Genomic DNA, 12352 nt, shown 5'->3' with positions numbered 1-12352 from the left:
GATGATAAAAAGGCAGTGTTTGCATGTATTTGAACGATCGCTGAAGGATTTAACTGGAAAACATTCAGCTGCGGCAAAAGCTGAGCCTCAAACATTTCACTAGAAAACATTAGACTTTTTCTTTTACCTCTTCCGACCCTCTGGCTCAATTCAAATTGAAGCATAGGATCCCTTTTATCAAGCAGGATTCAGTCTGAATATCGCCTTACAGGGAAAAGATTAAAGCAGTCAGGAGTTAAAAACAAGAGAATAAAAGCTTCAAGTGTAAAAATAAAATGCAGGTGCTTACCCTTGCATGTTGCCGCTGTTTGTTTGTCTGCTGTGCAGTGGGAAAACAAAGAGAAAGGAAATGGGTGGGCAGAACAATCTAAATAATCAGTTTCTGGGAAGATGAACAAGGGTACAAATAAAAGGTTATGTAATAATTAACGTTTGTTGCCTTAAAATTTGTTACATGTGTAAGGTATTGCTGTTTTGAGCCCTGAAGTGCTGTGAGTTGTCCAACTTTGCTGATGTAACACACACAAACACACATATGCAAGCTCTACTGTACCAGAGCTGCAGGTTTTAGCCTCTGGATGCTCCAATCACTCCACAATCTCAGACAATTAAAACCACAATTCAAACAAATGTGTCCCAACGTGTTTGTTGTGTACAAAGTTCATGACCTGTATTGCAGTGAATCTCATTAATCCCTTTCTGTTCTATTAGCCATGAATCATCTCTTTGGGAAACATGTGGACTCAGTTGGGTCTGCATCCAAAACATCAAAGATCTCTGCGTGTTGTTGCCACCATATGAGGGAGTTGGCCTCAGCAGATGCTTTACACTCTGTAAAAAAGCCCTACAGACTGTGAGTGTGTGAGTGTGTGTGTGTGTGTGTGTGTGGCGGAGAGAAAACAGCCAACCCCAAAGAGAAGACACATGCTCATGGTGATGACAGAAGTCAATATACACTGGTCACCATATGAAAAACACTTAAAAGGATTTATCACAATGAAGTCTCTGAACTCCAAATCGTCTTATCTTTTAGAAAACTTCCACAGTTCTCACTATGCCCTGATTGCTCGGAAAACTTAATAATAAAGGAACGGTCTTCTTTCGAGGCTCATGCTTTGCTGTGACTAGAGGTCAACATATGGAAACATGAAGCAAATCCACTTTGACTAAAGCTGCTGCTCAGTGACAGAGAAAACAACAGACCTTTCTTTTAAAGAAATCGTGACATGTTGATTTAAAGAAAAACGATGGTGAAAGTCAACAAAATCTTAACGTCCATAAGACCATCATTCAAAGCTACCTTTTTCATTTCCGTCTATAGCTATCAACCCCAATCTCATTTGTTCCGACTTTAAAAATGAAAAGACCTCAAATATTTTTTTCAAAGAGCGGATTCATTTCCCAAAACAACTGAGAGCGGTAGATTTAAGATAAACAAAAATAAACAGTGCACTTGTTGGAAACTATTTTCAGCTGTGGATTTGTACTTGTGGTAACAGGAGAGTGTATATGGGATTGATTCAAAATAAACTACAGTGTCCATATAAACTGTAGGTCGTAACAAAGGAGCTCTATGGTACAGAGTAAGATCTAAAAGGCTTTGGCTCCACCAACAATACTTAAGCAGGAACAATACTTTGTTACCAGAGTCTGGTCTCAGGATTTCCACCAAACTTTAAAGGATTGAATATGAGCCAAGAGAGAACCATTGGGGATAGATTCAGGATATATATTTATAATTTCTTTAACATTTTGATGAGTGTGTGAAATTTGGTGCAACTTTATTAAATTCAGGATAGATACAGATGCATTTTTTTTTCCCCCATAGGATTTTTTGTAAAGGAGTACAGATTTGTCTTTCACCAGCAGACTTTCCTGAAATAATAAATAAAAACTTGATGCTTTTTCAAAACGTTTAATTATTTAGGCTAATAGACAAAAAAGTCAGAAAAATATTTAACTTCATAATGGGATACTTTATCCTGAGGCAACTCGTGTGGGTCTCGAACCACAAGCTGAGCTGGAGTAAAGTGGGATTTGCCGTGAGTCAGGACAACCACTGCGGGAATCCATGACTCAAGGCATCAGCAGCTTGATGAGGGGAAGCCTTGCTGCACCGTCCTCATAACAGGCAACAAACCGTTGTGATGATGAAGCGCAATGACTCCTTTCATGTGAGACAAAGTCTCATGTCTAATGGCCCTCTAATTACTGGAGAGTGTAAACAGGAGGAAAACACTACAAACAGACAGGGGGATTAATCCTGGAGTAAATGTTTGTTGTGGTCTACAAAACCGCGGGTTCATCTGTGTGTTTTATGTGCGAGTGTGCGCCATCAGTGGAAGCAGCTCTTCTGATGCTATTTGAGAATGTTTTCTGTTGGGAGCTCCAGTGGGGAATCAAAGTGACTTTGAGCACATGTCACAGGTGTTCATGCAGGCCCCATAAAAACTTATTACAGACAAATGACAACTTCCATCATCAATCAAGCATCACTAACAAATTAAGACTGAAAGGAGACTGGAGTACAGGTGTTTACATGAATGTCAAAACATTTCACTTCACAACTGGCGGCTTTCACACTACGTCAGCATAATAGGACTTGGAGTGAACCTTCTAAGGGCCTACATTGCTCTGTGCAGCAGCAGCACAATGATCTGTAACGGTACATTTATATTCGTTTTACAATGACCTTTAAGAAAGCAAGTGTTGGAATTGGGATGAAGCCATATTTTGATTTAAGGAAATAGTCCACTAAAATCTCATATTGTTATTTGAGCCACATCTCAAAAACTTGAAATGTGGCTTACATTTTTTTGTCGTAACTTTGGACCTGTTCAGATTTTTCACCAGCTAGAAAACTATTCAGCCCCTTGAATCAGGTCTTTGAAGAGTTCACATTCAGCAATTGGCAACAGCCGAACACTGATTTGGCTCTGTTCTTCTGTTGGTGACATTCAAAAGTTTAAAACCTGACTAAAAATGGTGTAGTGTGAACAACTTATATTAATATTCTATATTAGCTGATAAACAAACGGCAATGAAAAGGTAAACTCCTTGTTGGAGGTTATTATATTTGCAGCAAGTATGATTGAGGTCACGTATTCTAATTAGTAATTGGCTAACATAACACATAACACGTGAGAACCTTGAGTATTTATTTCTTTAGACATAGACATGTTTGAAATATCTTCAAATACCAGAAACATGAAAAGGAAAGATTGATCTTTGAGCTGAAGTGCCTCTTACTGAGACAAGGGCTTAACAGGTAGATTCAAGAGCATTTCAAGTGCTTCAAAGTACTTTCAAAACATTTCCTACTTCTTTTTTTCCTTTGCTCTTGTATCATCGACTACTGAACGCCTTTATCTCATCTGTATGGACTTTTTTGGCTTTGGCTTGCTTGCGTGCCTAGACAGAATGCGTTTTGCAGGGCTTTGAGTTGGCCGTCTATTGTCTACCTGTGTACCTGGGGACGGCTGCACGGCTTCACCACATTACACGGCTTTGTCTGCCTCAGTTTGCTCTCTCATCAGAGACCAGACATAATTGCCTTTCAACTCCAGTCGCCCTCTCTTCTCCTCACTAATGTGTTGTGCGGGGGGAGGTATACTCTTACATTTAGCTGCATATGTATAGGACACAGCTACAGGTGAACTGGTCACATGCTCACTGAGCATGTAGAGGGGTTAGGAAAAAGGACAGAGGAGGGGTCACTGACCCATTTCAACCTGATACCTGAAATCCAACCGCAGTGCATGGAACATGGTAGGTGTCTGGTTCCAAAGATGGCCAAAGTAATGGACAGGAGTGGTGCGTGTGTGTGTGTGTGGTAGGGCCTGGTGTGTGAGGGACAAAATCCTCTATAACAATAGGAAGGAGATTACAGAACTTCCCATGCCTCACTCTTTCCTCTGCCCTCTAACCCTCATCTGACCTTTTAGAAATAATATGTGTGTGTGTGTGTGTACATGTTTTTGTTGCACCTTTAGGACCTTTTCCAGAATGTGCAAAGAGGCAAAACTTTTTTTCTGAGGTCATGGTTTAGTTTAGGGGTGAGATGGGAATTGTGATTTGGTTAGGGCCTGAATTGATCATGGTTAAGGTTATAAATAAGGATTTGGTTAGGCTGTCAATGAATAGATGTTAATGCAAAGTCCTAGTAATGATAGCTGCATAAACCTGTGTGTGTGTAAAGTTGTGGCAGCATCATATCAGGGGAGAGGATTTTAAATGAAACAAGGTGCCCCCCCCCCCCCCCGTAGTCGGAAGTAGGACAGTTTTCGTGCTGCAAAGGTCTGGGAGCATTTTGGCCAAATAACCAGCGAACCTCAGCTCACACACGCGCGCACACACACACACGCACACACCTGGCCTCCATTTTACCTCCTGCACGTCATGGCAGTCACTCCTTACAAGTTTCCCCTGCAGAGGGCTTCAAGAAAATTCTGTGACGCATTGTGGCACGGGTCAAACAAGAGGACACAAACACAGCACTAAATGTGTTTATGAAACAAATTTAAAAGAATGTGTAGCATCAATATTTCTGTTGGCAACAATAGGCTAATCATGGAAATCCATCCAATAATAAAAAACACAATATTAAAACAGCAATCCATCCAATAACCTTTGAGATCTTTCAGTTGGAACCAGTTGTCCACTGATTAAACAAAATGACCGAAGGACCACCGCTGATCTGTGTCACTACTATGACTAAAAACACAACACAGTGAAATGTTTAAATAAACTGTTTTCATTCTACAGGCAGCACTGCTCTGTTGTATTTGACTAATAAACATTAGTAAAGTAAAATGTAAAGGAACACGAGGAAATGAAAGCTTTACAGACTTGACAAATACCTCTCCTGTGTTTTCCTGCCTTCAGACAACATGGCGGCTTTGCTCTCGTCTTTCCCTTTATTGAACCCGCGTATGATTGGTTCTGGCATCACGCCTTTTAATGATAACCACTGATTGGTCGCAGGCCTAGCTCTGCTTTCCCGCCTGGGAAATAAACAAGAAACGAGAATTATCAATCACCAGAGACAATTACCCTCTCTCCTCTTCCTCTCCTTCTAACCCCATCTTGAATACCTTTTGCTTTTTGTGCATCTTAAAATCCATTTTCATGTAGACTGACAAACATTGTATGATTTGTAACTATGCATGCAGGCTTAATTTTTGCCATTTCCATGAATGGGAATTTTAGAACCCACTTCATATGAAATCAATAACAGAGCACTAAATGTTTCATGTTAATTTAAAATCACAAAGCTAAACTACAAGTTTTTGAAGATTTGGTGTTTATTTCTCATGTAGAGTTTGAGTGAGTAAATGAATACAGATTTTTTTACTTTAATTATTCTTTAATTATTTTATAAAGCTGCATGGAAGCAGCTATAATAATTAATTTATCCGTCCGCTCGCTTTCTCTGAAACCAGACCTAATCCACCTGTTGCATTATTCACCCGGAACCAACACTCCCAGTCCTGACATCAATATTTCAGTGAAGATCATTCACCTCTGCTGGGCTTTGCTCAAACAGTAACAGAGGGAGATGTGGAAGTTGATAAGTTACCGTCTACAGTGGATTTTGTTCTAGATTTTGTTTGAAGCAGGTATATATATTTCTTTGCAAATATTTTTATGTCAAACTTTGGTCATATTTTAAGTCCCACTATTCAATATTTAAAACCGCCTTGAAAAGCTCTCATTTAATGATTTATAACATACTATGATGAAATGAAATCAGTTCGAAACATTAATTATCATCACATCTGTGTTTAACTATCCATGGGTACAGTTGTAGTTGTTGATAAATATATTACGAATTTCTTACAAACTCTATATTTTAATGTAAGAACCTGGCAGGCATTCAGTTTTTTGTGTCCGAATCTGACCCGAGCTTGATGTTTTTTGCAATTAAAAGCAGATGCAGTATAGAATCGAGTAGGTAGTCCAGCCAACGTGGCCAAACCAGAGTATCATTTCAAAAGTTTGGTCCAAACCCGGCCACACTCTAATGTGGTGGAAGGCTGGAGCAAATCCAGCCCGTCAGGGTAAGGTAACAGAATAAATGAATAGATTAAAATTCTCAAAATCTAATTATATGATGTGGATACATGACTAATATCAAATAAGAGATATACCTCATATTGTGTGTCAGAAAATTATTTTTGTTCCGAAATGATGACATTTTAAGTTGTAAAATAAAGTTGCGCCGACATGACCTCTGCTGAAACTTCTCGTCAGTTTAAACAACTTTTTCTACAGCAGACAGTGACGATGGCTACAACTTGTGAAACTGAAAGAAGCTGTGCAGGTCACAGAGTTCATTCACCAACCCTCAAGTTTGCTGCCAGTAAGTTAACAGCCAGTCAAGCGATGGGAAAGAGCATCACTGCAGTGAAACGCAGTTCGTTACCATTGCTAATGTATCATGATAATTAGCCTTTCAGTGGCAGTTGTGTTTAACATTCTTGCTTTTCAGTCTCCTGCTTAGGCCACGCAGTAATTACTTCCATGTAGTTAACATTATTTTAATATGTTAGCCATCTCAGCTTGTGGAAGCACCGTTAGAAGAAGCTGTCAGCAGTGTTGGGCAAACTTTCAAAACTTTGGGTTTACATCTCAAAATGTAAACTCAATCAAAGGACCCGGCACCATCTGATATGGAGAAACGGTTTGAAATTTAAACCAGTGGTTGACAAATTAAGTATGAAACTGGCTGCAGATGGATCAGATGAGGTTTTCCGATGTTATGTAAAACTTGCGCCGGCTCTAACATGGACTAATCTTTGAGTTCAGGAGTAACTGCTCCTTCCCTTGTACCAGTGAATGTTTTACAACTAAAAACAGGGGTCAGTTGCATCCGTATATATTCTTTATGCCTGCCTGTACTCTGTGCTTCCACTGATTCTAATTTTTGATCCTAACCCACATCAAGCATTAATTCTGGTGTTTATACTTACCTCCCTGAGCCAACACACAAAAGAAGCAAAACATACTTCCGATCAAGGAGGTCCGCAGCCATTAATAAAATCAACACCCGCTGCACACACATCCTTCGTGCTCTGTTACGTTTATGTTTCGGCGGGTTGTTTGTTTGACTCTACGGATCATTATGGCATCAGCGCTCTTGGTGTAAGGATATATCTGTAAGGCAGATGTCAGCGGGTTATGGTCTGGTTCGCAGATGCAAGGTTTGGTGTCTATAAACCAAAATATGGCAGCACTTTCCCTCAAATGTATAATTAGCTCCGTTATGACTTCATCTTGAGTCATCATTTTCTGCGTGGCGGTAAAGGTTCCTTCTCAGTGTCAATTTCAGAGGATTTTCGTGGATGAGGAAGAACAGCAGCCCTGCACCAGTTTCAGGATTAGTGTTGTTGTTGTTTTCACTTGATATGACCCTTAAGTCTCCTGACCTCCGTGGTTGCGTTTATGAAGAAAGATTAATTGTGATGTCTTCCGCCAATGATCATGTGCGTCAACTCCTCGAAGACACCAATGCTAACCCCAGAGGACAGTCCTCATGCGTGGCTCATATGACGCTGCACAATTTAATTTTTAAACAATAAAACATGGCCCTGAATGACAGAAAACAGATCAGCAGGAGTGTTCTAATATGAGACTGCTGTTGACTGAAAGAGAAGACAGTGCCGACTTTATGGCTTTTGTGAGACTTGTTCACGATTATAAACCTGTCGGAAACACTGTTGTATGTGAATCATAAAACTCCCTTAAGCCTCAGCAGCAGTCTCATGGTTCTATGTCACTGTCTCAGAACATCTTTGTTTATGTGATGTGAAGGTCGTGTCTCTCCGCTCAGGAGTCTTGGCGTACCTTCTAAGGCGGCCAGAGAAAGAGGTGTTTACTTATGTTTCTCTTATTGCTGCAGTTGACGCTGATCTGTGTTTGTTTCCATTTCGAGTGCATGTGGTAGATTAAGATGGAATGACAAAAATAATGCACCCAGAGGGAAAGGGAACAGAACAGAGCTTTAAAAGGACTCAATACTGCTCCAAATTCAAACTGCTCTGGCTTCTCACTGATGGTTCACATTGACATGTATTCATGCCCTCAAAAGATGTTATATGTGATAAGTATTCACCAAAACAGAACGACTGGAACCATGTTCTATATTCTGTTGACTTGTATACCTACTTTATCCAAAACATCTGACAAAATGTTCAAACCTAGAGAAATCCACAATTTTATTGAATGTAGTGGGAAGTTCCAATTTGATTTTTATTTAATTGCATCATATGAGCTTCACTTGTGGCTTTTTCCATCTCGGCTTTAACTTCAGAGGCAAAAGAAGTTTGATGAAAGACAAACAGGCCATCTGCCAGTTGCCTGTTTTCTCCTTCCACTGTTTGTATTGGTCACTCGTGATTGATCATGATTATTCATTACCTTTCGATCATGGTTTGTGCAGCAATTTGATTTTCATAGGTGGAGAACACAACAACTCCCATAATTCCACGCTACCTCACAACTTCATAAAACCACTAATTTTCTTTTTGTTTTGATTAAGAGACACCTACAGTGGCCGAAGTACACATTCTACTTTTGAATGGTGTATCCAGTGTTTACCATTTAATGCCAAGACTGTGGTAGCATATATACAATTTGGCAAACGTTGTTGTAGATACAGGAAGTTCTGGTTCTTTGTACTCCGGCTTCCTGTCACAACTCAAAGACCTGTAGATCGGGCGAAATTTAGTGGTCGCTCTGAATTGACCGTAGGTGTTATTGTGAGTGTGAATGGTTGTTTGTCTCTGTAAGTCGGCTCTGTGATGGGCTAGCATCCTGATCCAGGGTGTACCCCACCTCTCGCCCGGTGTTAGCTGGGAATGGCCCCAGCGGAGACGGTGGGAATGAATGGATGGATTTTGTAGATACCACTTTTGTTATGCGCGACAAGCATACAAATTTTCCGCCAGCAGGCACACCTGGCCTCACTTTGCATTGGGTGCACATGATATCGTACTGAATGCTTGTTTACCGGGCAATCAACCACCCTGCAGCTACCGCCAAAGATGAATCAAGTTCTGTGAGAAACACTGGTATCTCTAGATTAGCGCACAGTAAGATCTCCTTTTCTGTCTCACAGTGCTTTAATGTGTCTCTAATTAAAGTTAACTGCCAGGGTCATTTCTGCAGAGCTGGTTTGAAGACCATAATGTGTTCAAAGCCACCAGCTCAACCGTGATGAAACAATTAGAATCCCTGGGCCAAACTGCTGGTCCCTAATGGCGTTGTCTTTCTCGACATATGCATATCAAGGACTTATCCAAGGCATGACCAGCGGAGCCAGAGGCGACCTGTGTATGCTGGCATCTGCAAAGCCACTAACATTAACAAGTGTAAAATCTGTGTAGCTCTTACTCATTAGTTTTGGGTGATGACCCTGGATCAGCAGATTGACAAATTTCTTTCCTACAAGAGGAATGTGGTATCATCCCCCCAAGATATATAATAATAATAAATCTATAATTTAACATTTTCTAAATACTTTTTCAGCTCCTATAAAATTTCCTGTAGCAAATTATGATGCTATTTAATTTAAAGCAAACATCATTTAAATAACAATCCTTCCCAGAAAGGGAAGCCCCTACAGCATTCCTAAGTAGTTAAAGATCCAATATGTGGTGCTTCATTGCATCCAACAAATTGTTTTCTGGTGTGACGAAACATTTTCCCTCATGGACAACTGACTTTCAACATCTGAGTCTTGTTAGGACGGTTACACACAACAACAAGGCTGCAGGGCGAGGCACTGAAGAGATCAGTCAGTAATTGATCAGCAACTGATTATTACTTCAATAGCGACTGATTCGTGCTAACGAGTTCAACACAGCAACAGGTCTGAAAATGTCGATGCAACAAAATATGGGACAGCTTGAACTTTGTGTATTCTGAATGTGCGTGTGTTGTTATCCTACAACCCAAATTCAAGCCACAGACCCACTGACCAGATGTTATTTTCTTCCTCTTTGTCCCTCTCCCTCTATCTCTTGGCATTTTCTGTCTCTTCTTCTCAGTCCTTTGTTCTTTCCCGCAGAGTTTCCATTTTTATTGCTTTTCAAGTTCACATTTATTCATCCGTTAAGCCAGAGTTCTGCCTTTGCTCTTTCTTTCTTATCAACCCTTTAAAGTGCCTTCTAGTAATCAGTCACTCACAAATATACACCGAACTTTTTTTTTATTACACACCATTCATACACTGTAGGCTCAGCGGTTGGGTTCAGACTCATGCCCAAGGACACTTCCGCATGCAGACTGGCAGTGCCGGGGATCAATCTACAGACCTTCTGGTTAGTGCACAACCTCATCTACCTCCTGAGCCATTCACAGCTGTCCAAATATAAGCCCTATCTAATATTTTCTTGAGTAATGAATATCTTCAATTAAAATGTACAATCTTGTTAATGAAATGGCAGACCACAGAAAAATGTCCATCATTATTTACAAAAGATGTCATAAAAAAAAACAGCATCAAGTATTCAGACTTAAAATGTTATATGAAACAATGAAGGTTTGGCACTTTAACCTGAACCAAAAATAATTGTTTATTTTTGTCGGTCAACTTATCTTTTAATCTTCAAGAATACATAAAAAACAACAACGTTTGGGATTTCATGGCAATAGAGTTATATTATCTGCCAGACATTATAAAAGGATATGATCATAGTCACATTGCTGGGATTTGTTCCATCTTGATGCATTCATGCATCATCGTGTCTCAACACTGTCAGGAGCTAGTCTCCCCTTCAGAGGATCATGTCTGAACATGTCCGCCTCAGGTATTCCCTCACACCACACTCAGCGTCTTGTTACGTTATTTGACATTTATTAACTAAGAACAATTTATGAGGTCTAAAACGAAGATCTTCAATAACATGCGGCATGTTGAAGAGGCACATCGTAAAGTGCTGTCCGTGGTGCTGAATGCTGTCAGCAGGTGTCGACACATAAATGGTCCTGTGGTACCTGAATATATGAACATAAGGTGTGCAGCTTGAAAATCAACTGTTTTAAAGATGAACTGTTACCTGTGGAAGTTGATAAATGGTTTAAAGTAATTTCTTGTGCCAAAATTCCAAATGTAAACTGAACATCTTTGAACTTGGTTGGTCGGACAAACGTGGAACATGAAGACATTATCTTGCACTATAGGACGTTTGTACAGTAATTATTCACTAGTTTCTGACATTTTATTGACCAAACTAATGATTAATTAATTGACAGAATATTTGGTATTTAACGTATATCGAAAATGACCTATGACATAGACACTAGAGCCATAAAGGAAATATAACACTATAAAGTTTATGTGAAGGACTGATTGGCAGCATCAAACATCTGTAAATTCTCACTTCCTTTACCACCTTGATAGAGGACAATGCATATGTGCAAAGCATGATGGATTCACACAGAGGAACTAAATGTAGGAGGAGTATATAAGAACATCATCAGTTTGCAGCATACCTTAAGCATGATTCAGCAGAAGCGGAGAGAAGAGGCGGAGATATGGCTGTTGTCTGACAATGTGAAAAGGAAATTAAACAATGCTGAAACCAGACAGTAGACCGAGATTCTTGGGAGGTGAGACGCAGCAGAACACGAAAGGTACAACCTCTTCCATCCAAACACAGAGAGATGTTTATCTAAAGATTAAGGTCTAATGATTCAGGTACAGAAATATCATGGAACGCATCAGCTGAGAGGAACTTGACTCAGCTCTCAACTGATCTGTGCATCTTTAACCCCCCGACACACACACACTCAAAAAAAGAATCATGGGGTAGATAAGATGACTAAGAGTTAATAGTTTTACTCATTTTAAGCTCTACAGAGGCAAGTGAGCAAGTGAATGCAATATGAAGAGACATTGTTTAATCATAATGTGTCCTGGGGTATAAAGAACGTCGTCATTGAATAGATAGTCAGAAATGACCCTATTTAATTCTCTCATTCAGAAATTTCCAGGTAAAAAAACAAAAATAAAAAAAAGTCTTATTTTTGTACCAGAAGTAGAAAAACTCATAAGCTCTTCTGTTGAAACTAGTACCGAAACCCAACCACAACCTGCTGCCATTCCTGTGCTCTCATTGCTTTACTAATGGAACACAACTATTTTTCATTTCAGAAATAACACAAATACATGTTAATCACAAATGTATTATTGTAATTGGGGCCTAGAGGCCTATTTCTTACACCTTGCACATATTTTATTGTCTACATGGGTCATGTGACTTTTGTGGCCCAATCCTCATTAAGTGATCACACCTGCGGTAAAAGTTAGGCTACTTTTCTACTTTAATCAGCTCAAGATGGAGTAGAA

The sequence above is a fragment of the Platichthys flesus genome, chromosome 19 (genome assembly GCF_949316205.1).
Source record: "Platichthys flesus chromosome 19, fPlaFle2.1, whole genome shotgun sequence".
In the NCBI taxonomy this organism is placed as follows: Eukaryota; Metazoa; Chordata; class Actinopteri; order Pleuronectiformes; family Pleuronectidae; genus Platichthys; species Platichthys flesus.
Note: the sequence above shows the minus strand (reverse complement) of the source record.